The sequence below is a fragment of the Pseudophryne corroboree genome, chromosome 8 (assembly GCF_028390025.1).
Source record: "Pseudophryne corroboree isolate aPseCor3 chromosome 8, aPseCor3.hap2, whole genome shotgun sequence".
NCBI lineage: Eukaryota > Metazoa > Chordata > Amphibia > Anura > Myobatrachidae > Pseudophryne > Pseudophryne corroboree.
In genome coordinates, this window is record NC_086451.1 from 178911929 (window position 1) to 178939356 (window position 27428).

A 27428-nucleotide genomic window follows, 5' to 3' on the forward strand; every position below is an offset into this window, starting at 1 on the left:
GATGAAGACCCATGTGCTAGAGCCAAGCCGCAGGTACATTGAATGCTAGCAAGCTGAATATTTAAATCATTTTTGTTCCGCAGCATTCCAATGTGGAAGATTCCATGGAACCAGAGATCCTTCCATTGAGAAGGACATGCTGCCTGGATGACTACACTGTGCAAATTAAATCACGGAGCCAGTTGGCTTGTGGGTGGCTCTGGTCACTGGGTGGTTGGGTGGGTGGTGTGTCGGAGGTGGAGCACATGCAAATGATTGTGTATCATCCAGCTAGTGAGAGAGAAAACTCATGCAGGAGTGTGCCTGCTTGTCAGTGGGTTATGCACCTTTCCAGACGTCAAATCTACATGGAGCAGCTGGAGAGGACAAGAGCAGGTTTGCAAAATATAGACAGAAGAGCTCTCCAGCCTAGTTTGCTGTCTGTTTCCACTTTTCTTTTCTTGAGCCGCTCCCTTCTATGCCCTTGCGCACTATCCTGACTTCTCCCGTCTGCTTACTTTGTGCCTTCCAACGCACAATGCAAACTACAGGTAGTGCTGCAGGGCCCACACCCTTTTACTTGCCTTACAGAGCAGCTCTGGAGCTGTTACAGTGCCCAGCTGCTGCAAGAAATCAGCTTGAATGCTTCAGGGGCTGGGGCATAGCCAACATGAGCCCCACACCGAAGGAGGGTGGAGGTGTTTAATGCGAACTAGAGGTCATCCAAGCGCCGCAAAAGGCCGCCATGCCCTGCACGCCCCTTTTCTCTTTTCATATGCAGACGAGGGTTAAAGCCAACTTTGACCCACTGCTTGGATGGCATTACCATATGCAAATCAATCTGCTGCAGGCCTTCCCCCAGGAATGCTTGCACTAGTTGTTGCATTTGGTTTGTTGTTTGGGGGTGCTTCAGTATTAGGCAGCCTTCTGCCCTCCCATGTTCATCTGAAAATATGTGTTCTCCCTGCAGTTGTTGTCCCCAGATGAGAGTTCCCTTGTGCTGCCTCAGTTGAATCTCCTTTACTTGACAGAGATGTGCCTGAGCAGCGGCCCTCTCCAGCCCTATCCCAAATCATACTTATCTTGCATAGGAGATACCATGGTCATGAAGATTGTTTTCCCAGGGTGAGGTTCATTCATTGCATTCTGGGTATGCTGACCCCTGTGATTTCCCCAAATGTGGGAAACTTGACTGCATTTTTTGTGGTAGTGGGGGACTGTGTTTGTGCTTTCCTCTGGTCAGCTCTGGTAAAAGTCAGATTTCTTTGTCTCAGATCTTCCTCTAGCCTTGTTCTTCTTTCGAGAGTTCCCTTGTGCTGCCTCAGTTGGATCTCCTTCACTTGACAGGGGGGTGCCCGAGCAGCGACCCTCCCCAGCTCTAGCCCAACTCCTACTTACCTGCCAGGTGAGATACTATGATCATGTAGGTGCTTCTCCCAGGGCAAGGCTCACCCATTGCACTCTGGGTGTGCTGCTCCTGCGATTTCCCCAAATGTGGGACACTTGACTGCATAATTTGTGTTTCCCCTGGTCGGCTCTCGTATAATTCAGATCTCTTTGTCTCAGGTCTCTCTCCAGCCTAGTTTGCTGTCTGTTTCCACTTCTCTTTTCTTGAGCCGCTCCCTTCTATGCCCTTGCGCACTATTCTGACCTCTCCTGTCTGCTTACTTTGTGCCTTCCAACGCACAATGCAAACTACAGGTAGTGCTGCAGGGCCCACACCCTTTTACTTGCCTTACAGAGCAGCTCTGGAGCTGTTACAGTGCCCAGCTGCTGCAAGAAATCAGCTTGAATGCTTCAGGGGCTGGGGCATAGCCAACATGAGCCCCACACCGAAGGAGGGTGGAGATGTTTAATGCGAATTAGGGGTCATCGAAGCGCCGCAAAAGGCCGCCATGCCCTGCACATCCCTTTTTTCTTTTCATATGCAGACGAGGGTTGAAGCCAACTTTGACCCACTGCTTGGATGACATCACCATATGCAAATCCATCTGCTGCAGGCCTTCCCCAGGAATGCTTGCACTAGTTGTTGCATTTGGTTTGTTGTTTGGGGGTGCTTCAGTATTAGGCAGCCTTCTGCCCTCCCATGTTCATCTGAAAATATGTGTTCTCCCTGCAGTTGTTGTCCCCAGATGAGAGTTCCCTTGTGCTGCCTCAGTTGAATCGCCTTTACTTGACAGAGATGTGCCTGAGCAGCGGCCCTCCCCAGCCCTATCCCAAATCATACTTATTTTGCATAGGAGATACCATGGTCATGAAGATTGTTCTCCCAGGGTGAGGTTCATTCATTGCATTCTGGGTATGCTGACCCCTGTGATTTCCCCAAATGTGGGAAACTTGACTGCATTATTTGTGGTAGTGGGGGACTGTGTTTGTGCTTTCCTCTGGTCAGCTCTGGTAAAAGTCAGATTTCTTTGTCTCAGATCTTCCTCTAGCCTTGTTCTTCTTTCGAGAGTTCCCTTGTGCTGCCTCAGTTGGATCTCCTTCACTTGACAGGGGGGTGCCCGAGCAGCGACCCTCCCCAGCTCTAGCCCAACTCCTACTTACCTGCCAGGTGAGATACTATGATCATGTAGGTGCTTCTCCCAGGGCAAGGCTCACCCATTGCACTCTGGGTGTGCTGCCCCTGTGATTTCCCCAAATGTGGGAAACTTGACTGCATAATTTGTGTTTCCCCTGGTCGGCTCTCGTATAATTCAGATCTCTTTGTCTCAGGTCTCTCTCCTGCCTAGTTTGCTGTCTGTTTCCACTTCTCTTTTCTTGAGCCGCTCCCTTCTATGCCCTTGCGCACTATTCTGACCTCTCCTGTCTGCTTACTTTGTGCCTTCCAACGCACAATGCAAACTACAGGTAGTGCTGCAGGGCCCACACCCTTTTACATGCTTTACAGAGCAGCTCTGGAGCTGTTACAGTGCCCAGCTGCTGCAAGAAATCAGCTTGAATGCTTCAGGGGCTGGGGCATAGCCAACATGAGCCCCACACCGAAGGAGGGTGGAGATGTTTAATGCGAATTAGGGGTCATCCAAGCGCCGCAAAAGGCCGCCATGCCCTGCACATCCCTTTTTTCTTTTCATATGCAGACGAGGGTTGAAGCCAACTTTGACCCACTGCTTGGATGACATCACCATATGCAAATCCATCTGCTGCAGGCCTTCCCCAGGAATGCTTGCACTAGTTGTTGCATTTGGTTTGTTGTTTGGGGGTGCTTCAGTATTAGGCAGCCTTCTGCCCTCCCATGTTCATCTGAAAATATGTGTTCTCCCTGCAGTTGTTGTCCCCAGATGAGAGTTCCCTTGTGCTGCCTCAGTTGAATCGCCTTTACTTGACAGAGATGTGCCTGAGCAGCGGCCCTCCCCAGCCCTATCCCAAATCATACTTATTTTGCATAGGAGATACCATGGTCATGAAGATTGTTCTCCCAGGGTGAGGTTCATTCATTGCATTCTGGGTATGCTGACCCCTGTGATTTCCCCAAATGTTGGAAACTCGACTGCATTATTTGTGGTAGTGGGGGACTGTGTTTGTGCTTTCCTCTGGTCAGCTCTGGTAAAAGACAGATTTCTTTGTCTCAGATCTTCCTCTAGCCTTGTTCTTCTTTCGAGAGTTCCCTTGTGCTGCCTCAGTTGGATCTCCTTCACTTGACAGGGGGGTGCCCGAGCAGCTACCCTCCCCAGCTCTAGCCCAACTCCTACTTACCTGCCAGGTGAGATACTATGATCATGTAGGTGCTTCTCCCAGGGCAAGGCTCACCCATCGCACTCTGGGTGTGCTGCCCCTGTGATTTCCCCAAATGCGGGAAACTTGACTGCATAATTTGTGTTTCCCCTGGTCGGCTCTCGTATAATTCAGATGTCTTTGTCTCAGGTCTCTCTCCAGCCTAGTTTGCTGTCTGTTTCCACTTCTCTTTTCTTGAGCCGCTCCCTTCTATGCCCTTGCGCACTATCCTGACTTCTCCTGTCTGCTTACTTTTTGCCTTCCAACGCACAATGCGAACTACAGGTAGTGCTGCAGGGCCCACACCCTTTTACTTGCCTTACAGAGCAGCTCTGGAGCTGTTACAGTGCCCAGCTGCTGCAAGAAATCAGCTTGAATGCTTCAGGGGCTGGGGCATAGCCAACATGAGCCCCACACCGAAGGAGGGTGGAGGTGTTTAATGCGAACTAGGGGTCATCCAAGCGCCGCAAAAGGCCGCCATGCCCTGCACGCCCCTCTTCTCTATTCATATGCAGACGAGGGTTGAAGCCAACTTTGACCCACTGCTTGGATGACATCACCATATGCAAATCCATCTGCTGCAGGCCTTCCCCCAGGAATGCTTGCACTAGTTGTTGCATTTGGTTTGTTGTTTGGGGGTGCTTCAGTATTAGGCAGCCTTCTGCCCTCCCATGTTCATCTGAAAATATGTGTTCTCCCTGCAGTTGTTGTCCCCAGATGAGAGTTCCCTTGTGCTGCCTCAGTTGAATCTCCTTTACTTGACAGAGATGTGCCTGAGCAGCGGCCCTCCCCAGCTCTATCCCAAATCATACTTATTTTGCATAGGAGATACCATGGTCATGAAGATTGTTTTCCCAGGGTGAGGTTCATTCATTGCATTCTGGGTATGCTGACCCCTGTGATTTCCCCAAATGTGGGAAACTTGACTGCATTATTTGTGGTAGTGAGGGACTGTGTTTGTGCTTTCCTCTGGTCAGCTCTGGTAAAAGTCAGATTTCTTTGTCTCAGATCTTCCTCTAGCCTTGTTCTTCTTTCGAGAGTTCCCTTGTGCTGCCTCAGTTGGATCTCCTTCACTTGACAGGGGGGTGCCCGAGCAGCGACCCTCCCCAGCTCTAGCCCAGCTCCTACTTACCTGCCAGGTGAGATACTATGATCATGAAGGTGCTTCTCCCAGGGCAAGGCTCACCCATTGCACTCTGGGTGTGCAACTCCTGCGGTTTCCCCAAATGTTGGACACTTGACTGCATAATTTGTGTTTCACCTGGTCGGCTCTCGTATAATTCAGATCTCTTTGTCTCAGGTCTCTCTCCAGCCTAATTTGCAGTCTGTTTCCACTTCTCTTTTCTTGAGTTGCTCCCTTCTATGCCCTTGCGCACTATCCTGACTTCTCCCGTCTGCTTACTTTGTGCCTTCCAACGCACAATGCAAACTACAGGTAGTGCTGCAGGGCCCACACCCTTTTACTTGCCTTACAGAGCAGCTCTGGAGCTGTTACAGTGCCCAGCTGCTGCAAGAAATCAGCTTGAATGCTTCAGGGGCTGGGGCATAGCCATCATGAGCCCCACACCGAAGGAGGGTGGAGGTGTTTAATGCGAACTAGGGGTCATCCAAGCACCGCAAAAGGCCGCCATGCCCTGCATGCCAATTTTCTCTTTTCATATGCAGACGAGGGTTGAAGCCAACTTTGACCCACTGCTTGGATGACATCACCATATGCAAATCCATCTGCTGCAGGCCTTCCCCCAGGAATGCTTGCACTAGTTGTTGCATTTGGTTTGTTGTTTGGGGGTGCTTCAGTATTAGGCAGCCGTCTGCCCTCCCATGTTCATCTGAAAATATGTGTACCTCCTGCAGTTGTTGTCCCCAGATGAGAGTTCCCTTGTGCTGCCTCAGTTGAATCTCCTTTACTTGACAGAGATGTGCCTGAGCAGCGGCCCTCCCCAGCCCTATCCCAAATCATACTTATTTTGCATAGGAGATACCATGGTCATGAAGATTGTTCTCCCAGGGTGAGGTTCATTCATTGCATTCTGGGTATGCTGACCCCTGTGATTTCCCCAAATGTTGGAAACTCGACTGCATTATTTGTGGTAGTGGGGGACTGTGTTTGTGCTTTCCTCTGGTCAGCTCTGGTAAAAGACAGATTTCTTTGTCTCAGATCTTCCTCTAGCCTTGTTCTTCTTTCGAGAGTTCCCTTGTGCTGCCTCAGTTGGATCTCCTTCACTTGACAGGGGGGTGCCCGAGCAGCTACCCTCCCCAGCTCTAGCCCAACTCCTACTTACCTGCCAGGTGAGATACTATGATCATGTAGGTGCTTCTCCCAGGGCAAGGCTCACCCATCGCACTCTGGGTGTGCTGCCCCTGTGATTTCCCCAAATGCGGGAAACTTGACTGCATAATTTGTGTTTCCCCTGGTCGGCTCTCGTATAATTCAGATGTCTTTGTCTCAGGTCTCTCTCCAGCCTAGTTTGCTGTCTGTTTCCACTTCTCTTTTCTTGAGCCGCTCCCTTCTATGCCCTTGCGCACTATCCTGACTTCTCCTGTCTGCTTACTTTTTGCCTTCCAACGCACAATGCGAACTACAGGTAGTGCTGCAGGGCCCACACCCTTTTACTTGCCTTACAGAGCAGCTCTGGAGCTGTTACAGTGCCCAGCTGCTGCAAGAAATCAGCTTGAATGCTTCAGGGGCTGGGGCATAGCCAACATGAGCCCCACACCGAAGGAGGGTGGAGGTGTTTAATGCGAACTAGGGGTCATCCAAGCGCCGCAAAAGGCCGCCATGCCCTGCACGCCCCTCTTCTCTATTCATATGCAGATGAGGGTTGAAGCCAACTTTGACCCACTGCTTGGATGACATCACCATATGCAAATCCATCTGCTGCAGGCCTTCCCCCAGGAATGCTTGCACTAGTTGTTGCATTTGGTTTGTTGTTTGGGGGTGCTTCAGTATTAGGCAGCCTTCTGCCCTCCCATGTTCATCTGAAAATATGTGTTCTCCCTGCAGTTGTTGTCCCCAGATGAGAGTTCCCTTGTGCTGCCTCAGTTGAATCTCCTTTACTTGACAGAGATGTGCCTGAGCAGCGGCCCTCCCCAGCTCTATCCCAAATCATACTTATTTTGCATAGGAGATACCATGGTCATGAAGATTGTTTTCCCAGGGTGAGGTTCATTCATTGCATTCTGGGTATGCTGACCCCTGTGATTTCCCCAAATGTGGGAAACTTGACTGCATTATTTGTGGTAGTGAGGGACTGTGTTTGTGCTTTCCTCTGGTCAGCTCTGGTAAAAGTCAGATTTCTTTGTCTCAGATCTTCCTCTAGCCTTGTTCTTCTTTCGAGAGTTCCCTTGTGCTGCCTCAGTTGGATCTCCTTCACTTGACAGGGGGGTGCCCGAGCAGCGACCCTCCCCAGCTCTAGCCCAGCTCCTACTTACCTGCCAGGTGAGATACTATGATCATGAAGGTGCTTCTCCCAGGGCAAGGCTCACCCATTGCACTCTGGGTGTGCAACTCCTGCGGTTTCCCCAAATGTTGGACACTTGACTGCATAATTTGTGTTTCACCTGGTCGGCTCTCGTATAATTCAGATCTCTTTGTCTCAGGTCTCTCTCCAGCCTAATTTGCAGTCTGTTTCCACTTCTCTTTTCTTGAGTTGCTCCCTTCTATGCCCTTGCGCACTATCCTGACTTCTCCCGTCTGCTTACTTTGTGCCTTCCAACGCACAATGCAAACTACAGGTAGTGCTGCAGGGCCCACACCCTTTTACTTGCCTTACAGAGCAGCTCTGGAGCTGTTACAGTGCCCAGCTGCTGCAAGAAATCAGCTTGAATGCTTCAGGGGCTGGGGCATAGCCATCATGAGCCCCACACCGAAGGAGGGTGGAGGTGTTTAATGCGAACTAGGGGTCATCCAAGCACCGCAAAAGGCCGCCATGCCCTGCATGCCAATTTTCTCTTTTCATATGCAGACGAGGGTTGAAGCCAACTTTGACCCACTGCTTGGATGACATCACCATATGCAAATCCATCTGCTGCAGGCCTTCCCCCAGGAATGCTTGCACTAGTTGTTGCATTTGGTTTGTTGTTTGGGGGTGCTTCAGTATTAGGCAGCCGTCTGCCCTCCCATGTTCATCTGAAAATATGTGTACCTCCTGCAGTTGTTGTCCCCAGATGAGAGTTCCCTTGTGCTGCCTCAGTTGAATCTCCTTTACTTGACAGAGATGTGCCTGAGCAGCGGCCCTCCCCAGCCCTATCCCAAATCATACTTATTTTGCATAGGAGGTACCATGGTCATGAAGATTGTTCTCCCAGGGTGAGGTTCATTCATTGCATTCTGGGTATGCTGACCCCTGTTATTTCCCCAAATGTGGTAAACTTGACAGCATTATTTGTGGTAGTGGGGGACTGTGTTTGTGCTTTCCTCTGGTCAGCTCTGGTAAAAGTCAGATTTCTTTGTCTCAGATCTTCCTCTAGCCTTGTTCTTCTTTCGAGAGTTCCCTTGTGCTGCCTCAGTTGGATCTCCTTCACTTGACAGGGGGGTGCCCGAGCAGCGACCCTCCCCAGCTCTAGCCCAACTCCTTCTTACCTGCTAGGTAAGATACGATGATCATGAAGGTGCTTCTCCCAGGGCAAGGCTCACCAATTGCACTCTGGGTGTGCTGCTCCTGCGATTTCCCCAAATGTGGGAAACTTGACTGCATAATTTGTGTTTCCCCTGGTCGGCTCTTGTATAATTCAGATCTCTTTGTCTCATGTCTCTCTCCAGCCTAGTTTGCTGTCTGTTTACACTTCTCTTTTCTTGAGCCACTCCCTTCTATGCCCTTGCGCACTATCTTGACTTCTCCCGTCTGCTTACTTTGTGCCTTCCAACGCACAATGCGAACTACAGGTAGTGCTGCAGGGCCCACACCCTTTTAGTTGCCTTACAGAGCAGCTCTGGAGCTATTACAGTGCCCAGCTGCTGCAAGTAATCAGCTTGATTGCTTCAGGGGCTGGGGCATAGCCAACATGAGCCCCACACCGAAGTAGGGTGGAGGTGTTTAATGCGAACTAGGGGTCATCCAAGCGCCGCAAAAGGCCGCCATGCCCTGCACGCCCCTTTTCTCTTTTCATATGCAGACGAGGGTTGAAGCCAACTTTGACCCACTGCTTGGATGACATCACCATATGCAAATCCATCTGCTGCAGGCCTTCCCCCAGGAATGCTTGTACTAGTTGTTGCATTTGGTTTGTTGTTTGGGGGTGCTTCAGTATTAGGCAGCCTTCTGCCCTCCCATGTTCATCTGAAAATATGTGTTCTCCCTGCAGTTGTTGTCCCCAGATGAGAGTTCCCTTGTGCTGCCTCAGTTGAATCTCCTTTACTTGACAAGGGAGGCATTTTGGATTTTTTCTTTGGGTACCCTTACACCTGATGGTCTGAATGAGAGCATCGAACTGAACAACATTGGCAGTCTCTGAAGATTTTATCTATTGATTTACCTAATATATTATTTATTGAATATCCATTTATTGTATGTTTAATAAATAAACAAAATTATTAGAAGTAGCTATTTTGGAAACAGCTTTCCTCTTAGGATGAAACTGTATAATCCTGTTGTGTGTATTCCTTTAATGTTCCTTAGTAAAATCCACTAGTAATGATGAACATCAGATTTCTTCCTCCATCCTCTTTTTACACTTTCTCTTGGTTCTATATATATATTTTTTTTTATATTTTTATTTTTTTCCCCTCCTTCTCCCAAAAGGCCCCCCTCCCTCTCCCCCCCTCCCTGTTTTAAATTTTAAAATCTTTAAATATTTAAATCTTCGAATCCTTAAATTGTCTGTTTAATATTTATTTTTTCTTCAATTCTTTTTGTTGTTTAAACAGCAATGTAATTATTCCAGGGGTTAAAATAATGAAATATAGAAATAATATTAACAAAAATTAAAGGTAAAAATGAATTGATAGAATGATCCCATTAAAAGTAAATAAATAATATGGATGTTAAGCTGAGCAGGTTGGATTCGAACATGGGACTAGCTGCATAGAGTGCAGGTGATGTTTCCCCTGCGCCACAAGAACTGCTTTAGTAGTGGCATGGATTTATGTTACCCTAAAAGGTTTTATATAAGTAAATGGGGATCCTTAGTGCTGAGTCTCTGAATTATGTATATGTGATTATAGATATGAGGTATTGATTGAAAGATTATAGGTTAATCTGTATATAGATTATATATTTTCTGTTATTTTTTAAACCACCTTGTTGCTTATTTTATTATTATTTTTAATCACCATGTTGTTTATTTTTATATTATGAAATGCCTTTATATGTGCAATTGCAATTAGAAAGTTGTTCCATATGTGAGTCATTACATGTATGCATCCAGTTAGTACATGTATGTATCCAATCAACTAATTAGTAATACTATTGGTCCGGTGCATTTTAAAAAGAGCCTGCTAGGCTGCTGATGTATCCTCTGACGAAACCGCTCTTGGATAACAGCGGAGAAACGCGTAAGGAAGGTGATTACCGGACACTCTGATTGCTGAGATATAAGCCCGTTCATGAACGAGCTACATCACGGCGGACGTCTGATGTAAAGACAGCGGTGAAGGGGAAAAAGCAATTTGAGACCGAGCAAAAGGAGGTCTCTACCCCACGGCAGGGAGAAATATCCCGACCGCGAGTGCCAATAAGATCCAGCCACGGTTAACGGGGGTCGTAGCATACCGCTGTGTTTCACCAACCATCACAGCGCTCTCCCCCTGTTTTCTTTCATTACTCACGTGAGTTACATATGAACTTTAACTGCAGTAAATAAGAGGCGTTGGTTACAACTGTTGCTGTTCATCCACAAGAAGGAATTTAATGTATTAATTACAATTGGAAAGTAACGATTAAATTACAACAGCTGTATCCAGGAGGATTTTTTGGACACTTTAATAAACATTCCGTTGTCATCAAGGGCAATATGAAATAGATCCTGATTACATTTAGATATGGATAGTGGTGCCTATATATGTTGACTCCATTGTATTTTATTGAATGTGGGTTTCTTCTGTCTATATATATTTTTTTTTAAATAAAGAGCTTGTATATTTTATTTTTTGCGCTCCTTTGATAACAAGTGTGATTATCTTTAAAATTTGGTTTATTATTGGTAGAACAGTACTACCTATGGGAGCACCATTTTATAATATATGGTGAAAATTAATAGATGTATAAAGATTAAATAAGCAACAAATTGGTGAAATAGATAAGTTTTGATAGGAGCGCTGGGTTCTATATATATATATTGACATTTGGTTATATATATGTATAGACTTTATAAATTCTTGACAGAGATGTGCCTGAGCCCTCCCCAGCCCTATCCCAAATCATACTTATTTTGCATAGGAGATACCATGGTCATGAAGATTGTTCTCCCAGGGTGAGGTTCATTCATTGCATTCTGGGTATGCTGACCCCTGTGATTTCCCCAAATGTGGGAAACTCAACTGCATTATTTGTGGTAGTGGGGGACTGTGTTTGTGCTTTCCTCTGGTCAGCTCTGGTAAAAGTCAGATTTATTTGTCTCAGATCTTCCTCTAGCCTTGTTCTTCTTTCGAGAGTTTCCATGTGCTGCCTCAGTTGGATCTCCTTCACTTGACAGGGGGGTGCCCGAGCAGCGACCCTCCCCAGCTCTAGCCCAACTCCTACTTACCTGCCAGGTGAGATACTATGATCATGAAGGTGCTTCTCCCAGGGCAAGGCTCACCCATTGCACTCTGGGTGTGCTGCTCCTGCGGTTTCCCCAAATGTTGGACACTTGACTGCATAATTTGTGTTTCCCCTGGTCGGCTCTCGTATAATTCAGATCTCTTTGTCTCAGGTCTCTCTCCAGCCTAGTTTGCTGTCTGTTTCCATTTCTCTTTTCTTGAGTTGCTCCCTTCTATGCCCTTGCTCACTATCCTGACTTCTCCCGTCTGCTTACTTTGTGCCTTCCAACGCACAATGCAAACTACAGGTAGTGCTGCAGGGCCCACACCCTTTTACTTTCCTTACAGAGCAGCTCTGGAGCTGTTACAGTGCCCAGCTGCTGCAAGAAATCAGCTTGAATGCTTCAGGGGCTGGGGCATAGCCCCACACCGAAGGAGGGTGGAGGTGTTTAATGCGAACTAGGGGTCATCCAAGTGCCGCAAAAGGCCGCCATGCCCTGCACGCCCCTTTTCTCTTTTCATATGCAGACGAGGGTTGAAGCCAACTTTGACCCACTGCTTGGATGACATCACCATATGCAAATCCATCTGCTGCAGGCCTTCCCCCAGGAATGCTTGCACTAGTTGTTGCATTTGGTTTGTTGTTTGGGGGTGCTTCAGTATTAGGCAGCCTTCTGCCCTACCATGTTCATCTGAAAATATGTGTTCTCCCTGCAGTTGTTGTCCCCAGATGAGAGTTCCCTTGTGCTGCCTCAGTTGAATCTCCTTTACATGACAGAGATGTGCCTGAGCAGCGGCCCTCCCCAGCCCTATCCCAAGTCATACTTATTTTGCATAGGAGATACCATGGTCATGAAGATTGTTCTCCCAGGGTGAGGTTCATTCATTGCATTCTGGGTATGCTGACCCCTGTGATTTCCACAAATGTGGGAAACTCGACTGCATTATTTGTGGTAGTGGGGGACTGTGTTTGTTCTTTCCTCTGGTCAGCTCTGGTAAAAGTCAGATTTATTTGTCTCAGATCTTCCTCTAGCCTTGTTCTTCTATCGAGAGTTTCCTTGTGCTGCCTCAGTTGGATCTACTTCACTTGACAGGGGGGTGCCCGAGCAGCGACCCTCCCCAGCTCTAGCCCAACTCCTACTTACCTGCCAGGTGAGATACTATGATCATGAAGTTGCTTCTCCCAGGACAAGGATCACCCATTGCACTCTGGGTGTGCTGCTCCTGCGATTTCCCCAAATGTGGGAAACTTGACTGCATAATTTGTGTTTCCCCTGGTCAGCTCTCATATAATTCAGATCTCTTTGTCTCAGGTCTCTCTCCAGCCTAGTTTGCTGTCTGTTTCCACTTCTTTTTTCTTGAGCCCCTCCCTTCTATACCCTAGTGCACTATCCTGACTTCTCCTCCCGTCTGCTTACTTTTTGCCTTACAATGCACAATGCAAACTACAGGTAGTGCTGCAGGTCCCACACCCTTTTATTTGCCTTACAGAGCAGCTCTGGAGCTGTTACAGTGCCAACTGCTGCAAGAAATCAGCTTGAATGCTTCAGGGGCTGGGGCATAGCCAACATGAGCCCCACACCGAAGGAGGGTGGAGGTGTTTAATGCGAGCTAGGGGTCATCCAAGCGCCGCAAAAGGCTGCCATGCCCTGCACGCCCCTTTTCTCTTTTCATATGCAGACGAGGGTTGAAGCCAACTTTGACCCACTGCTTGGATGACATCACCATATGCAAATCCATCTGCTGCAGGCCTTCCCCCAGGAATGCTTGCACTAGTTGTTGCATTTTGTTTGTTGTTTGGGGGTGCTTCAGTATTAGGTAGCCTTCTGCCCTCCCATGTTCATCTGAAAATATGTGTTCTCCCTGCAGTTGTTGTCCCCAGATGAGAGTTCCCTTGTGCTGCCTCAGTTGAATCTCCTTTACTTGACAGAGATGTGCCTGAGCAGCGGCCCTCCCCAGCCCTATCCCAAATCATACTTATTTTGCATAGGAGATACCATGGTCATGAAGATTGTTCTCCCAGGGTGAGGTTCATTCATTGCATTCTGTGTATGCTGACCCCTGTGATTTCCACAAATGTGGGAAACTCGACTGCATTATTTGTGGTAGTGGGGGACTGTGTTTGTGCTTTCCTCTGGTCAGCTCTGGTAAAAGTCAGATTTCTTTGTCTCAGATTTTCCTCTAGCCTTGTTCTTCTTTCGATAGTTCCCTTGTGCTGCCTCAGTTGGATCTCCTTCACTTGACAGGGGGCTGCCCGAGCAGCGACCCTCCCCAGCTCTAGCACATGTAAGTTTGTTTTTATTTTACTACATTGTGGTTTGTGGCTCTATACCATGTAATGCATGTCTTTTAACAGTAGTCAAGTCTTCCAATGTGCTTGTTAGTGAAACCCAATACATAGCTTTATTTTATTTTGTTTCTTCAAATATTGAATGCATATGTCTTATAACTTTTTTTTTCAATATATAAACATTTTTATTATAAGATTTTCAATGACACAAGTACATCCAAGTTGCAGATTATGGGTTGTGAAGGACAAATCAACCATATAAACAATTTAAGCAATTTAAATTGCATGCAGGTAGTAGAATATCAAACTCCTTGGATGAGAGTTGGTCGTAATAAACTAGGATAGAAAAGAATAAAGTAGAAAATAAGATTTTAAACCTACCGGTAAATCTTTTTCTCGTAGTCCGTAGAGGGTGCTGGGGACTTCGTAAGGACCATGGGGATAGACGGGCTCCGCAGGAGACATGGGCACTTTAAGAAAGACTTTAGTTCTGGGTGTGCACTGGCTCCTCCCTCTATGCGCCTCTATGCCACAGTTAGAGAAACTGTGCCCAGAGGAGACTGACAGTATGAGGAAAGGATTTTGTTAATCCAGGGCAAGATTCATACCAGCCACACCAATCACACCGTATAACTTGTGATAAACTACCCAGTTATGAGTACGAAAAAACAACATACTGTAGCATCAGTGCAGGACCGATGCAACTATAACATAACCCTTATTGAAGCAATAACTATATACAAGTATTGCAGAAGTAGTCCGCACTTGGGACGGGCGCCCAGCATCCTCTACGGACTACGAGAAAAAGATTTACCGGTAGGTTTAAAATCTTATTTTCTCTAACGTCCTAGAGGATGCTGGGGACTCCATAAGGACCATGGGGATTATACCAAAGCTCCAAAACGGGCGGGAGAGTGCGGATGACTCTGCAGCACCGATTGAGCAAACATGAGTTCCTCCTCAGCCAGGGTATCAAACTTATAGTATTTTGAAAAGGTGTTTGAACCTGACCAAGTAGCAGCTCGACACAGCTGTAGTGCCGAGACCCCTCGGGCAGCCGCCCAAGAAGAGCCCACTTTCCTCGTGGAATGGGCCTAGACCGATTTCGGTAACTGCAATCCAGCCATAGAATGCGCTTGCTGAATCGTGTTACAAATCCAGCGAGCAATAGCCTGCTTTGAAGCAGGGGCACCAATCTTGTTGGTTGCATACAGGACAAACAGCGCTTCAGTTTTCCTGACTCTAGCCGTCCTGGCCACGTAAATTTTCAAAGCCCTGACCACATCAAGTAACTCGGAATCCTCCAAGTCACGCGTAGCCAAAGGCACCACAATAGATTGGCTCATATGAAAAGATGAGACCACTTTTGGTAGGAATTGAGGATGGGTCCGCAATTCCGCTCTATCCACATGGAACACCAAATATGGGCTTTTATGTGACAAAGCCGCTAATTCCGACACTCGCCTAGCCGAAGCCAAGGCTAATAACATGACCACCTTCCACGTGAGATATGTTAACTCCACCGTTTTAAGGCTGCTAAAAACTGCTAGCGAGCAATCAACTCAGAATGACCCCCATAGTGTATTGCAAGAAAATATCTGTAAATCCAATGGTACCGTAAGTGCGGTATATACTCGCACTTCTTTGCGGGGCGAGAACATCTCCCCTAAGTGAAGTCAGCCCTATGAATAGAGTTTGTGTGATCCCTGTGCAGCAGTCACAGAAAGGGTTCATCTCTGCAGTTTGTCACTCAAATTACATTGTTGCATTTTTTCTAGAAGTGGATCTGAGAGCTGTTACCCGCAGACCAGCTACAATAATTATCCTGGGATAGTGCGCAAGGGCATAGAAGGGAGCGGCTCAAGAAAAGAGAAGTGGAAACAGACAGCAAACTAGGCTGGAGAGAGACCTGAGACAAAGAGATCTGAATTATACGAGAGCCGACCAGGGGAAACACAAATTATGCAGTCAAGTTTCCCACATTTGGGGAAATCGCAGGAGCAGCACACCCAGAGAGCAATGGGTGAGCCTTGCCCTGGGAGAAGCACCTTCATGATCATAGTATCTCACCTGGCAGGTAAGTAGGAGTTGGGCTAGAGCTGGGGAGGGTCGCTGCTCGGGCACCCCCCTGTCAAGTGAAGGAGATCCAACTGAGGCAGCACAAGGAAACTCTCGAAAGAAGAACAAGGCTAGAGGAAGATCTGAGACAAAGAAATCTGACTTTTACCAGAGCTGACCAGAGGAAAGCACAAACACAGTCACTCACTACCACAAATAATGCAGTCAAGTTTCCCACATTTGGGGAAATCACAGGGGTCAGCATACCCAGAATGCAATGAATGAACCTCACCCTGGGAGAACAATCTTCATGACCATGGTATCTCCTATGCAAAATAAGTATGATTTGGGATAGGGCTGGGGAGGGCCGCTGCTCAGGCACATCTCTATCAAGTAAAGGAGATTCAACTGAGGCAGCACAAGGGAACTCTCATCTGGGGACAACAACTGCAGGGAGAACACATATTTTCAGATGAACATGGGAGGGCAGAAGGCTGCCTAATACTGAAGCACCCCCAAACAACAAACCAAATGCAACAACTAGTACAAGCATTCCTGGGGGAAGGTCTGCAGAAGATGGATTTGCATACGGTGATGTCATCCAAGCAGTGGGCCAAAGTTGGTTGGAACCCTCATCTGCATATGAAAAGAGAAAAGGGGTATGCAGGGCATGGCGGCCTTTTGCGGCGCTTGGATGACCCCTAGTTCGCATTAAATACCCCCACCCTCCTTCTGTGTGGGGCTCATGTTGGCCATGCCCCAGTCCCTGAAGCATTCAAGCTGATTTATTGCAGCAGCTGGGCACTGTAACAGCTCCAGAGCTGCTCTGTAAGGCAAGTAAAAGGGTGTGGGCCCTGCAGCACTACCTGTAGTTTGCATTGTGCATTGTAAGGCACAAAGTAAGCAGACGGGAGGAGAAGTCAGGATAGTGCACAAGGGTATAGAAGGGAGGGGCTCAAGAAAAAAGAAGTGGAAACAGACAGCAAACTAGGCTGGAGAGAGACCTGAGACAAAGAGATCTGAATTATATGAGAGCCGACCAGGGGAAACACAAATTACGCAGTCAAGTTTCCCACATTTGGGGAAATCACAGGGGCAGCACACCCAGAGTGCAATGGGTGATCCTTGCCCAGTGAGAAGCAACTTCATGATCATAGTATCTCACCTGGCAGGTAAGTAGGAGTTGGGCTAGAGCTGGGGAGGGTCGCTGCTCGGGCAGCCCCCTGTCAAGTGAAGGAGATCCAACTGAGGCAGCACAAGGGAACTCTCGAAAGAAGAACAAGGCTAGAGGAAAATCTGAGACAAAGAAATCTGACTTTTACCAGAGCTGACCAGAGGAAAGCACAAACACAGTCCCCCACTACCACAAATAATGCAGTCAAGTTTCCCACATTTGGGGAAATCACAGGGGTCAGCATACCCAGAATGCAATGAATGAACCTCACCCTGGGAGAACAATCTTCATGACCATGGTATCTCCTATGCAAAATAAGTATGATTTGGGATAGGGCTGGGGAGGGCCGCTGCTCAGGCACATCTCTGTCAAGTAAAGGAGATTCAACTGAGGCAGCACAAGGGAACTCTCATCTGGGGACAACAACTGCAGGGAGAACACATATTTTCAGATGAACATGGGAGGGCAGAAGGCTACCTAATACTGAAGCACCCCAAAACAACAAACAAAATGCAACAACTAGTGCAGGCATTCCTGGGGGAAGGCCTGCAGCAGATGGATTTGCATATGGTGATGTCATCCAAGCAGTGGGTCAAAGTTGGCTTCAACCCTCGTTGAAAAGGGGCATGCAGGGCATGGCAGCCTTTTGCGGCGCTTGGATGACCCCTAGCTCGCATTAAACACCTCCACCCTCCTTCAGTGTGGGGCTCATGTTGGCTATGCCCCAGCCCCTGAAGCATTCAAGCTGATTTCTTGCAGCAGCTTGGCACTGTAACAGCTCCAGAGCTGCTCTGTAAGGCAAATAAAAGGGTGTGGGACCTGCAGCACTACCTGTAGTTCGCATTGTGCGTTGGAAGGCAAAAAGTAAGCAGACGGGAGAAGTCAGGATAGTGCGCAAGGGCATAGAAGGGAGCGGCTCAAGAAAAGAGAAGTGGAAACAGACAGCAAACTAGGCTGGAGAGAGACCTGAGACAAAGAGATCTGAATTATACGAGAGCCGACCAGGGGAAACGCAAATTATGCAGTCAAGTTTCCCACATTTGGGGAAATCGCAGGAGCAGCACACCCAGAGTGCAATGGGTGAGCCTTGCCCTGGGAGAAGCACCTTCATGATCATAGTATCTTACCTGGCAGGTAAGTAGGAGTTGGGCTAGAGCTGGGGAGGGTCGCTGCTCGGGCACCCCCCTGTCAAGTGAAGGAGATCCAACTGAGGCAGCACAAGGGAACTCTCGAAAGAAGAACAAGGCTAGAGGAAAATCTGAGACAAAGAAATCTGACTTTTACCAGAGCTGACCAGAGGAAAGCACAAACACAGTCCCCCACTACCACAAATAATGCAGTCGAGTTTCCCACATTTGTGGAAATCACAGGGGTCAGCATACCCAGAATGCAATGAATGAACCTCACCCTGGGAGAACAATCTTCATGACCATGGTATCTCCTATGCAAAATAAGTATGATTTGGGATAGGGCTGGGGAGGGCCGCTGCTCAGGCACATCTCTGTCAAGTAAAGGAGATTCAACTGAGGCAGCACAAGGGAACTCTCATCTGGGGACAACAACTGCAGGGAGAACACATATTTTCAGATGAACATGGGAGGGCAGAAGGCTACCTAATACTGAAGCACCCCAAAACAACAAACAAAATGCAACAACTAGTGCAGGCATTCCTGGGGGAAGGCCTGCAGCAGATGGATTTGCATATGGTGATGTCATCCAAGCAGTGGGTCAAAGTTGGCTTCAACCCTCGTCTGCATATGAAAAGAGGAAAGGGGCGTGCAGGGCATGGCAGCCTTTTGCGGCGCTTGGATGACCCCTAGCTCGCATTAAACACCTTCACCCTCCTTCGGTGTGGGGCTCATGTTGGCTATGCCCCAGCCCCTGAAGCATTCAAGCTGATTTCTTGCAGCAGCTGGGCACTGTAACAGCTCCAGAGCTGCTCTGTAAGGCAAATAAAAGGGTGTGGGACCTGCAGCACTACCTGTAGTTCGCATTGTGCGTTGGAAGGCAAAAAATAAGCAGACAGGAGAAGTCAGGATAGTGCGCAAGGGCATAGAAGGGAGCGGCTCAAGAAAAAAGAAGTGGAAATAGACAGCAAACTAGGCTGGAGAGAGACCTGAGACAAAGAGATCTGAATTATACGAGAGCCGACCAGGGGAAACACAAATTATGCAGTCAAGTTTCCCACATTTGGGGAAATCGCAGGAGCAGCACACCCAGAGTGCAATGGGTGAGCCTTGCCCTGGGAGAAGCACCTTCATGATCATAGTATCTCACCTGGCAGGTAAGTAGGAGTTGGGCTAGAGCTGGTGAGGGTCGCTGCTCGGGCACCCCCCTGTCAAGTGAAGGAGATCCAACTGAGGCAGCACAAGGAAACTCTCGAAAGAAGAACAAGGCTAGAGGAAGATCTGAGACAAAGAAATCTGACTTTTACCAGAGCTGACCAGAGGAAAGCACAAACACAGTCACTCACTACCACAAATAATGCAGTCAAGTTTCCCACATTTGGGGAAATCACAGGGGTCAGCATACCCAGAATGCAATGAATGAACCTCACCCTGGGAGAACAATCTTCATGACCATGGTATCTCCTATGCAAAATAAGTATGATTTGGGATAGGGCTGGGGAGGGCCGCTGCTCAGGCACATCTCTATCAAGTAAAGGAGATTCAACTGAGGCAGCACAAGGGAACTCTCATCTGGGGACAACAACTGCAGGGAGAACACATATTTTCAGATGAACATGGGAGGGCAGAAGGCTGCCTAATACTGAAGCACCCCCAAACAACAAACCAAATGCAACAACTAGTACAAGCATTCCTGGGGGAAGGTCTGCAGAAGATGGATTTGCATACGGTGATGTCATCCAAGCAGTGGGCCAAAGTTGGCTGGAACCCTCATCTGCATATGAAAAGAGAAAAGGGGTATGCAGGGCATGGCGGCCTTTTGCGGCGCTTGGATGACCCCTAGTTCGCATTAAATACCCCCACCCTCCTTCTGTGTGGGGCTCATGTTGGCCATGCCCCAGTCCCTGAAGCATTCAAGCTGATTTATTGCAGCAGCTGGGCACTGTAACAGCTCCAGAGCTGCTCTGTAAGGCAAGTAAAAGGGTGTGGGCCCTGCAGCACTACCTGTAGTTTGCATTGTGCATTGTAAGGCACAAAGTAAGCAGACGGGAGGAGAAGTCAGGATAGTGCACAAGGGTATAGAAGGGAGGGGCTCAAGAAAAAAGAAGTGGAAACAGACAGCAAACTAGGCTGGAGAGAGACCTGAGACAAAGAGATCTGAATTATATGAGAGCCGACCAGGGGAAACACAAATTACGCAGTCAAGTTTCCCACATTTGGGGAAATCACAGGGGCAGCACACCCAGAGTGCAATGGGTGATCCTTGCCCAGTGAGAAGCAACTTCATGATCATAGTATCTCACCTGGCAGGTAAGTAGGAGTTGGGCTAGAGCTGGGGAGGGTCGCTGCTCGGGCAGCCCCCTGTCAAGTGAAGGAGATCCAACTGAGGCAGCACAAGGGAACTCTCGAAAGAAGAACAAGGCTAGAGGAAAATCTGAGACAAAGAAATCTGACTTTTACCAGAGCTGACCAGAGGAAAGCACAAACACAGTCCCCCACTACCACAAATAATGCAGTCAAGTTTCCCACATTTGGGGAAATCACAGGGGTCAGCATACCCAGAATGCAATGAATGAACCTCACCCTGGGAGAACAATCTTCATGACCATGGTATCTCCTATGCAAAATAAGTATGATTTGGGATAGGGCTGGGGAGGGCCGCTGCTCAGGCACATCTCTGTCAAGTAAAGGAGATTCAACTGAGGCAGCACAAGGGAACTCTCATCTGGGGACAACAACTGCAGGGAGAACACATATTTTCAGATGAACATGGGAGGGCAGAAGGCTACCTAATACTGAAGCACCCCAAAACAACAAACAAAATGCAACAACTAGTGCAGGCATTCCTGGGGGAAGGCCTGCAGCAGATGGATTTGCATATGGTGATGTCATCCAAGCAGTGGGTCAAAGTTGGCTTCAACCCTCGTTGAAAAGGGGCGTGCAGGGCATGGCAGCCTTTTGCGGCGCTTGGATGACCCCTAGCTCGCATTAAACACCTCCACCCTCCTTCAGTGTGGGGCTCATGTTGGCTATGCCCCAGCCCCTGAAGCATTCAAGCTGATTTCTTGCAGCAGCTTGGCACTGTAACAGCTCCAGAGCTGCTCTGTAAGGCAAATAAAAGGGTGTGGGACCTGCAGCACTACCTGTAGTTCGCATTGTGCGTTGGAAGGCAAAAAGTAAGCAGACGGGAGAAGTCAGGATAGTGCGCAAGGGCATAGAAGGGAGCGGCTCAAGAAAAGAGAAGTGGAAACAGACAGCAAACTAGGCTGGAGAGAGACCTGAGACAAAGAGATCTGAATTATACGAGAGCCGACCAGGGGAAACGCAAATTATGCAGTCAAGTTTCCCACATTTGGGGAAATCGCAGGAGCAGCACACCCAGAGTGCAATGGGTGAGCCTTGCCCTGGGAGAAGCACCTTCATGATCATAGTATCTTACCTGGCAGGTAAGTAGGAGTTGGGCTAGAGCTGGGGAGGGTCGCTGCTCGGGCACCCCCCTGTCAAGTGAAGGAGATCCAACTGAGGCAGCACAAGGGAACTCTCGAAAGAAGAACAAGGCTAGAGGAAAATCTGAGACAAAGAAATCTGACTTTTACCAGAGCTGACCAGAGGAAAGCACAAACACAGTCCCCCACTACCACAAATAATGCAGTCGAGTTTCCCACATTTGTGGAAATCACAGGGGTCAGCATACCCAGAATGCAATGAATGAACCTCACCCTGGGAGAACAATCTTCATGACCATGGTATCTCCTATGCAAAATAAGTATGATTTGGGATAGGGCTGGGGAGGGCCGCTGCTCAGGCACATCTCTGTCAAGTAAAGGAGATTCAACTGAGGCAGCACAAGGGAACTCTCATCTGGGGACAACAACTGCAGGGAGAACACATATTTTCAGATGAACATGGGAGGGCAGAAGGCTACCTAATACTGAAGCACCCCAAAACAACAAACAAAATGCAACAACTAGTGCAGGCATTCCTGGGGGAAGGCCTGCAGCAGATGGATTTGCATATGGTGATGTCATCCAAGCAGTGGGTCAAAGTTGGCTTCAACCCTCGTCTGCATATGAAAAGAGGAAAGGGGCGTGCAGGGCATGGCAGCCTTTTGCGGCGCTTGGATGACCCCTAGCTCGCATTAAACACCTTCACCCTCCTTCGGTGTGGGGCTCATGTTGGCTATGCCCCAGCCCCTGAAGCATTCAAGCTGATTTCTTGCAGCAGCTGGGCACTGTAACAGCTCCAGAGCTGCTCTGTAAGGCAAATAAAAGGGTGTGGGACCTGCAGCACTACCTGTAGTTCGCATTGTGCGTTGGAAGGCAAAAAATAAGCAGACGGGAGAAGTCAGGATAGTGCGCAAGGGCATAGAAGGGAGCGGCTCAAGAAAAGAGAAGTGGAAACAGACAGCAAACTAGGCTGGGGAGAGACCTGAGACAAAGAGATCTGAATTATACGAGAGCCGACCAGGGGAAACACAAATTATGCAGTCAAGTTTCCCACATTTGGGGAAATCGCAGGAGCAGCACACCCAGAGTGCAATGGGTGAGCCTTGCCCTGGGAGAAGCACCTTCATGATCATAGTATCTTACCTGGCAGGTAAGTAGGAGTTGGGCTAGAGCTGGGGAGGGTCGCTGCTCGGGCACCCCCCTGTCAAGTGAAGGAGATCCAACTGAGGCAGCACAAGGAAACTCTCGAAAGAAGAACAAGGCTAGAGGAAGATCTGAGACAAAGAAATCTGACTTTTACCAGAGCTGACCAGAGGAAAGCACAAACACAGTCCCTCACTACCACAAATAATGCAGTCCAGTTTCCCACATTTGGGGAAATCACAGGGGTCAGCATACCCAGAATGCAATGAATGAACCTCACCCTGGGAGAACAATCTTCATGACCATGGTATCTCCTATGCAAAATAAGTATGATTTGGGATAGGGCTGGGGAGGGCCGCTGCTCAGGCACATCTCTGTCAAGTAAAGGAGATTCAACTGAGGCAGCACAAGGGAACTCTCATCTGGGGACAACAACTGCAGGGAGAACACATATTTTCAGATGAACATGGGAGGGCAGAAGGCTGCCTAATACTGAAGCACCCCCAAACAACAAACCAAATGCAACAACTAGTACAAGCATTCCTGGGGGAAGGTCTGCAGAAGACGGATTTGCATACGGTGATGTCATCCAAGCAGTGGGCCAAAGTTGTCTGGAACCCTCATCTGCATATGAAAAGAGAAAAGGGGTATGCAGGGCATGGCGGCCTTTTGCGGCGCTTGGATGACCCCTAGTTCGCATTAAATACCCCCACCCTCCTTCTGTGTGGGGCTCATGTTGGCCATGCCCCAGCCCCTGAAGCATTCAAGCTGATTTCTTGCAGCAGCTGGGCACTGTAACAGCTCCAGAGCTGCTCTGTAAGGCAAGTAAAAGGGTGTGGGCCCTGCAGCACTACCTGTAGTTTGCATTGTGCATTGGAAGGCACAAAGTAAGCAGACGGGAGGAGAAGTCAGGATAGTGCACAAGGGTATAGAAGGGAGGGGCTCAAGAAAAAAGAAGTGGAAACCGACAGCAAACTAGGCTGGAGAGAGACCTGAGACAAAGAGATCTGAATTATATGAGAGCCGACCAGGGGAAACACAAATTACGCAGTCAAGTTTCCCACATTTGGGGAAATCACAGGGGCAGCACACCCAGAGTGCAATGGGTGATCCTTGCCCAGGGAGAAGCAACTTCATGATCATAGTATCTCACCTGGCAGGTAAGTAGGAGTTGGGCTAGAGCTGGGGAGGGTCGCTGCTCGGGCACCCCCCTGTCAAGTGAAGGAGATCCAACTGAGGCAGCACAAGGGAACTCTCGAAAGAAGAACAAGGCTAGAGGAAAATCTGAGACAAAGAAATCTGACTTTTACCAGAGCTGACCAGAGGAAAGCACAAACACAGTCCCCCACTACCACAAATAATGCAGTCGAGTTTCCCACATTTAGGGAAATCACAGGGGTCAGCATACCCAGAATGCAATGAATGAACCTCACCCTGGGAGAACAATCTTCATGACCATGGTATCTCCTATGCAAAATAAGTATGATTTGGGATAGGGCTGGGGAGGGCCGCTGCTCAGGCACATCTCTGTCAAGTAAAGAAGATTCAACTGAGGCAGCACAAGGGAACTCTCATCAGGGGACAACAACTGCAGGGAGAACACATATTTTCAGATGAACATGGGAGGGCAGAAGGCTGCCTAATACTGAAGCACCCCCAAACAACAAACCAAATGCAACAACTAGTGCAAGCATTCCTGGGGGAAGGCTGCAGCAGATGGATTTGCATATGGTGATGTCATCCAAGCAGTGGGTCAAAGTTGGCTTCAACCCTCGTCTGCATATGAAAAGAGAAAAGGGGCGTGCAGGGCATGGCGGCCTTTTGCGGCGATTGGATGACCCCTAGTTCGCATTAAACACCTCCACCCTCCTTCGGTGTGGGGCTCATGTTGGCTATGCCCCAGCCCCTGAAGCATTCAAGCTGATTTCTTGCAGCAGCTAGGCACTGTAACAGCTCCAGAGCTGCTCTGTAAGGCAAGTAAAAGGGCGTGGGCCCTGCAGCACTACCTTTAGTTCGCATTGTGCGTTGGAAGGCACAAATTAAGCAGACGGGAGAAGTCAGGATAGTGCGCAAGGGCATAGAAGGGAGCGGCTCAAGAAAAAAGAAGTGGAAATAGACAGCAAACTAGGCTGGAGAGAGACCTGAGACAAAGAGATCTGAATTATACGAGAGCCGACCAGGGGAAACACAAATTATGCAGTCAAGTTTCCCACATTTGGGGAAATCGCAGGAGCAGCACACCCAGAGTTCAATGGGTGAGACTTGCCCTGGGAGAAGCACCTTCATGATCATAGTATCTCACCTGGCAGGTAAGTAGGATTTGGGATAGAGCTGGGGAGGGTCGCTGCTCGGGCACCCCCCTGTCAAGTGAAGTAGATCCAACTGAGGCAGCACAAGGAAACTCTCGATAGAAGAACAAGGCTAGAGGAAGATCTGAAGCAAATAAATCTGACTTTTACCAGAGGAAAGAACAAACACAGTCCCCCACTACCACAAATAATGCAGTCGAGTTTCCCACATTTGGGGAAATCATAGGGGTCAGCATACCCAGAATGCAATGAATGAACCTCACCCTGGGAGAACAATCTTCATGACCATGGTATCTCCTATGCAAAATAAGTATGACTTGGGATAGGGCTGGGGAGGGCCGCTGCTCAGGCACATCTCTGTCAAGTAAAGGAGATTCAACTGAGGCAGCACAAGGGAACTCTCATCTGGGGACAACAACTGCAGGGAGAACACATATTTTCAGATGAACATGGGAGGGCAGAAGGCTGCCTAATACTGAAGCACCCCCAAACAACAAACCAAATGCAACAACTAGTGCAAGCATTCCTGGGGGAAGGCCTGCAGCAGATGGATTTGCATATGGTGATGTCATCCAAGCAGTGGGTCAAAGTTGGCTTCAACCCTCGTCTGCATATGAAAAGAGAAAAGGGGCGTGCAGGGCATGGCGGCCTTTTGCGGCGCTTGGATGACCCCTAGTTCGCATTAAACACCTCCACCCTCCTTCGGTGTGGGGCTATGCCCCAGCCCCTGAAGCATTCAAGCTGATTTCTTGCAGCAGCTGGGCACTGTAACAGCTCCAGAGCTGCTCTGTAAGGCAAGTAAAAGGGTGTGGGCCCTGCAGCACTACCTGTAGTTTGCATTGTGCGTTGGAAGGCACAAAGTAAGCAGACGGGAGAAGTCAGGATAGTGCGCAAGGGCATAGAAGGGAGCAACTCAAGAAAAGAGAAGTGGAAACAGACAGCAAACTAGGCTGGAGAGAGACCTGAGACAAAGAGATCTGAATTATACGAGAGCCGACCAGGGGAAACACAAATTATGCAGTCAAGTGACCAACATTTGGGGAAACCGCAGGAGCAGCACACCCAGAGTGCAATGGGTGAGCCTTGCCCTAGGAGAAGCACCTTCATGATCATAGTATCTCACCTGGCAGGTAAGTAGGAGTTGGGCTAGAGCTGGGGAGGGTCGCTGCTTGGGCACCCCCCTGTCAAGTGAAGGAGATCCAACTGAGGCAGCACATGGAAACTCTCGAAAGAAGAACAAGGCTAGAGGAAGATCTGAGACAAATAAATCTGACTTTTACCAGAGCTGACCAGAGGAAAGCACAAACACAGTCCCCCACTACCACAAATAATGCAGTCGAGTTTCCCACATTTGGGGAAAACACAGGGGTCAGCATACCCAGAATGCAATGAATGAACCTCACCCTGGGAGAACAATCTTCATGACCATGGTATCTCCTATGCAAAATAAGTATGATTTGGGATAGGGCTGGGGAGGGCCGCTGCTCAGGCACATCTCTGTCAAGAATTTATAAAGTCTATACATATATATAACCAAATGTTATATATATATAGAACCCAGCGCTCCTATCAAAACTTATCTATTTCACCAATTTGTTGCTTATTTAATCTTTATACATCTATTAATTTTCACCATATATTATAAAATGCTGCTCCCATAGGTAGTACTGTTCTACCAATAATAAACCAAATTTTAAAGATAATCACACTTGTTATTAAGGGAGCGCAAAAAATAAAATATACAAGCTCTTTATTTTTAAAAAATATATATAGACAGAAGAAACCCACATTCAATAAAATACAATGGAGTCAACATATATAGGCACCACTATCCATATCTAAATGTAATCAGGATCTATTTCATATTGCCCTTGATGACAACGGAATGTTTATTAAAGTGTCCAAAAAATCCTCCTGGATACAGCTGTTGTAATTTAATCATTACTTAACAATTGTAATTGATACATTAAATTCCTTCTTGTGGATGAACAGCAACAGTTGTAACCAACGCCTCTTATTTACTGCAGTTAAAGTTCATATGTAACTCACGTGAGTAATGAAAGAAAACAGGGGGAGAGCGCTGTGATGGTTGGTGAAACACAGCGGTATGCTACGACCCCCATTAACCGTGGCTGGGTCTTATTGGCACTCGCGGTCGGGATATTTCTCCCTGCCGTGGGGTAGAGACCTCCTTTTGCTCGGTCTCAAATTGCTTTTTCCCCTTCACCGCTGTCTTTACATCAGACGTCCGCCGTGATGTAGCTCGTTCATGAACGGGCTTATATCTCAGCAATCAGAGTATCCGGTAATCACCTTCCTTACGCGTTTTTCCGCTGTTATCCAAGAGCGGTTTCGTCAGAGGATACATCAGCAGCCTAGCAGGCTCTTTTTAAAATGCACCGGACCAATAGCATTACTAATTAGTTGATTGGATACATACATGTACTAATTGGATGCATACATGTAATGACTCACATATGGAACAACTTTCTAATTGCAATTGCACATAT

General features: G+C 48.1%; 35 non-coding genes and 4 pseudogenes across 35 annotated transcripts; 19 read left to right on the plus strand and 20 right to left on the minus strand.

Annotated features, from left to right (window-relative positions):
- Positions 1-1053: 1053 nt before the first annotated feature.
- On the plus strand, positions 1054-1217 carry LOC134950720 (U1 spliceosomal RNA). The gene has a single exon (XR_010183590.1). It is a non-coding gene; the product is annotated as a U1 spliceosomal RNA (small nuclear RNA).
- A 152-nt stretch (positions 1218-1369) lies between these two features.
- LOC134952607 (U1 spliceosomal RNA) lies at positions 1370-1532 on the plus strand. Its single transcript, XR_010185095.1, has one exon. It is a non-coding gene; the product is annotated as a U1 spliceosomal RNA (small nuclear RNA).
- Positions 1533-2202: 670 nt separating this feature from the next.
- LOC134950578 (U1 spliceosomal RNA) lies at positions 2203-2366 on the plus strand. The gene has a single exon (XR_010183473.1). It is a non-coding gene; the product is annotated as a U1 spliceosomal RNA (small nuclear RNA).
- A 152-nt stretch (positions 2367-2518) lies between these two features.
- LOC134952566 (U1 spliceosomal RNA) lies at positions 2519-2681 on the plus strand. Its single transcript, XR_010185062.1, has one exon. It is a non-coding gene; the product is annotated as a U1 spliceosomal RNA (small nuclear RNA).
- Positions 2682-3351: 670 nt separating this feature from the next.
- Positions 3352-3515, plus strand: LOC134950819 (U1 spliceosomal RNA). Its single transcript, XR_010183672.1, has one exon. It is a non-coding gene; the product is annotated as a U1 spliceosomal RNA (small nuclear RNA).
- Positions 3516-3667: 152 nt separating this feature from the next.
- Positions 3668-3830, plus strand: LOC134952987 (U1 spliceosomal RNA). Its single transcript, XR_010185340.1, has one exon. It is a non-coding gene; the product is annotated as a U1 spliceosomal RNA (small nuclear RNA).
- Positions 3831-4501: 671 nt separating this feature from the next.
- LOC134950888 (U1 spliceosomal RNA) lies at positions 4502-4665 on the plus strand. Its single transcript, XR_010183727.1, has one exon. It is a non-coding gene; the product is annotated as a U1 spliceosomal RNA (small nuclear RNA).
- A 152-nt stretch (positions 4666-4817) lies between these two features.
- LOC134953238 (U1 spliceosomal RNA) lies at positions 4818-4980 on the plus strand. The gene has a single exon (XR_010185511.1). It is a non-coding gene; the product is annotated as a U1 spliceosomal RNA (small nuclear RNA).
- A 671-nt stretch (positions 4981-5651) lies between these two features.
- On the plus strand, positions 5652-5815 carry LOC134950821 (U1 spliceosomal RNA). The gene has a single exon (XR_010183673.1). It is a non-coding gene; the product is annotated as a U1 spliceosomal RNA (small nuclear RNA).
- A 152-nt stretch (positions 5816-5967) lies between these two features.
- On the plus strand, positions 5968-6130 carry LOC134952988 (U1 spliceosomal RNA). The gene has a single exon (XR_010185341.1). It is a non-coding gene; the product is annotated as a U1 spliceosomal RNA (small nuclear RNA).
- A 671-nt stretch (positions 6131-6801) lies between these two features.
- LOC134950890 (U1 spliceosomal RNA) lies at positions 6802-6965 on the plus strand. The gene has a single exon (XR_010183728.1). It is a non-coding gene; the product is annotated as a U1 spliceosomal RNA (small nuclear RNA).
- A 152-nt stretch (positions 6966-7117) lies between these two features.
- Positions 7118-7280, plus strand: LOC134953239 (U1 spliceosomal RNA). The gene has a single exon (XR_010185512.1). It is a non-coding gene; the product is annotated as a U1 spliceosomal RNA (small nuclear RNA).
- Positions 7281-7951: 671 nt separating this feature from the next.
- LOC134951618 (U1 spliceosomal RNA) lies at positions 7952-8115 on the plus strand. The gene has a single exon (XR_010184325.1). It is a non-coding gene; the product is annotated as a U1 spliceosomal RNA (small nuclear RNA).
- A 152-nt stretch (positions 8116-8267) lies between these two features.
- Positions 8268-8430, plus strand: LOC134953642 (U1 spliceosomal RNA). The gene has a single exon (XR_010185695.1). It is a non-coding gene; the product is annotated as a U1 spliceosomal RNA (small nuclear RNA).
- Positions 8431-11052: 2622 nt separating this feature from the next.
- Positions 11053-11216, plus strand: LOC134950299 (U1 spliceosomal RNA). The gene has a single exon (XR_010183242.1). It is a non-coding gene; the product is annotated as a U1 spliceosomal RNA (small nuclear RNA).
- Positions 11217-11368: 152 nt separating this feature from the next.
- LOC134952931 (U1 spliceosomal RNA) lies at positions 11369-11531 on the plus strand. Its single transcript, XR_010185303.1, has one exon. It is a non-coding gene; the product is annotated as a U1 spliceosomal RNA (small nuclear RNA).
- Positions 11532-12192: 661 nt separating this feature from the next.
- LOC134950995 (U1 spliceosomal RNA) lies at positions 12193-12356 on the plus strand. The gene has a single exon (XR_010183814.1). It is a non-coding gene; the product is annotated as a U1 spliceosomal RNA (small nuclear RNA).
- A 152-nt stretch (positions 12357-12508) lies between these two features.
- LOC134952811 (U1 spliceosomal RNA) lies at positions 12509-12650 on the plus strand (annotated as a pseudogene).
- A 694-nt stretch (positions 12651-13344) lies between these two features.
- LOC134950913 (U1 spliceosomal RNA) lies at positions 13345-13508 on the plus strand. The gene has a single exon (XR_010183747.1). It is a non-coding gene; the product is annotated as a U1 spliceosomal RNA (small nuclear RNA).
- Positions 13509-15583: 2075 nt separating this feature from the next.
- On the minus strand, positions 15584-15746 carry LOC134952400 (U1 spliceosomal RNA). The gene has a single exon (XR_010184932.1). It is a non-coding gene; the product is annotated as a U1 spliceosomal RNA (small nuclear RNA).
- Positions 15747-15898: 152 nt separating this feature from the next.
- On the minus strand, positions 15899-16062 carry LOC134951415 (U1 spliceosomal RNA). Its single transcript, XR_010184160.1, has one exon. It is a non-coding gene; the product is annotated as a U1 spliceosomal RNA (small nuclear RNA).
- A 695-nt stretch (positions 16063-16757) lies between these two features.
- LOC134952938 (U1 spliceosomal RNA) lies at positions 16758-16899 on the minus strand (annotated as a pseudogene).
- Positions 16900-17051: 152 nt separating this feature from the next.
- On the minus strand, positions 17052-17215 carry LOC134950579 (U1 spliceosomal RNA). Its single transcript, XR_010183474.1, has one exon. It is a non-coding gene; the product is annotated as a U1 spliceosomal RNA (small nuclear RNA).
- Positions 17216-17872: 657 nt separating this feature from the next.
- Positions 17873-18035, minus strand: LOC134952824 (U1 spliceosomal RNA). Its single transcript, XR_010185220.1, has one exon. It is a non-coding gene; the product is annotated as a U1 spliceosomal RNA (small nuclear RNA).
- Positions 18036-18187: 152 nt separating this feature from the next.
- LOC134950762 (U1 spliceosomal RNA) lies at positions 18188-18351 on the minus strand. The gene has a single exon (XR_010183624.1). It is a non-coding gene; the product is annotated as a U1 spliceosomal RNA (small nuclear RNA).
- A 671-nt stretch (positions 18352-19022) lies between these two features.
- Positions 19023-19185, minus strand: LOC134952084 (U1 spliceosomal RNA). Its single transcript, XR_010184696.1, has one exon. It is a non-coding gene; the product is annotated as a U1 spliceosomal RNA (small nuclear RNA).
- Positions 19186-19337: 152 nt separating this feature from the next.
- LOC134951416 (U1 spliceosomal RNA) lies at positions 19338-19501 on the minus strand. Its single transcript, XR_010184161.1, has one exon. It is a non-coding gene; the product is annotated as a U1 spliceosomal RNA (small nuclear RNA).
- Positions 19502-20196: 695 nt separating this feature from the next.
- Positions 20197-20338, minus strand: LOC134952939 (U1 spliceosomal RNA; annotated as a pseudogene).
- A 152-nt stretch (positions 20339-20490) lies between these two features.
- LOC134950580 (U1 spliceosomal RNA) lies at positions 20491-20654 on the minus strand. Its single transcript, XR_010183475.1, has one exon. It is a non-coding gene; the product is annotated as a U1 spliceosomal RNA (small nuclear RNA).
- Positions 20655-21311: 657 nt separating this feature from the next.
- Positions 21312-21474, minus strand: LOC134952827 (U1 spliceosomal RNA). The gene has a single exon (XR_010185221.1). It is a non-coding gene; the product is annotated as a U1 spliceosomal RNA (small nuclear RNA).
- Positions 21475-21626: 152 nt separating this feature from the next.
- On the minus strand, positions 21627-21790 carry LOC134950763 (U1 spliceosomal RNA). Its single transcript, XR_010183625.1, has one exon. It is a non-coding gene; the product is annotated as a U1 spliceosomal RNA (small nuclear RNA).
- Positions 21791-22461: 671 nt separating this feature from the next.
- LOC134952489 (U1 spliceosomal RNA) lies at positions 22462-22624 on the minus strand. Its single transcript, XR_010185000.1, has one exon. It is a non-coding gene; the product is annotated as a U1 spliceosomal RNA (small nuclear RNA).
- Positions 22625-22776: 152 nt separating this feature from the next.
- LOC134951146 (U1 spliceosomal RNA) lies at positions 22777-22940 on the minus strand. The gene has a single exon (XR_010183939.1). It is a non-coding gene; the product is annotated as a U1 spliceosomal RNA (small nuclear RNA).
- A 695-nt stretch (positions 22941-23635) lies between these two features.
- On the minus strand, positions 23636-23777 carry LOC134953349 (U1 spliceosomal RNA; annotated as a pseudogene).
- Positions 23778-23929: 152 nt separating this feature from the next.
- LOC134950419 (U1 spliceosomal RNA) lies at positions 23930-24093 on the minus strand. Its single transcript, XR_010183341.1, has one exon. It is a non-coding gene; the product is annotated as a U1 spliceosomal RNA (small nuclear RNA).
- Positions 24094-24763: 670 nt separating this feature from the next.
- LOC134952771 (U1 spliceosomal RNA) lies at positions 24764-24926 on the minus strand. Its single transcript, XR_010185200.1, has one exon. It is a non-coding gene; the product is annotated as a U1 spliceosomal RNA (small nuclear RNA).
- Positions 24927-25068: 142 nt separating this feature from the next.
- On the minus strand, positions 25069-25232 carry LOC134950646 (U1 spliceosomal RNA). Its single transcript, XR_010183529.1, has one exon. It is a non-coding gene; the product is annotated as a U1 spliceosomal RNA (small nuclear RNA).
- Positions 25233-25893: 661 nt separating this feature from the next.
- Positions 25894-26056, minus strand: LOC134953186 (U1 spliceosomal RNA). The gene has a single exon (XR_010185468.1). It is a non-coding gene; the product is annotated as a U1 spliceosomal RNA (small nuclear RNA).
- Positions 26057-26208: 152 nt separating this feature from the next.
- LOC134950657 (U1 spliceosomal RNA) lies at positions 26209-26372 on the minus strand. Its single transcript, XR_010183538.1, has one exon. It is a non-coding gene; the product is annotated as a U1 spliceosomal RNA (small nuclear RNA).
- Between the last annotated feature and the right edge of the window lie 1056 nt (positions 26373-27428).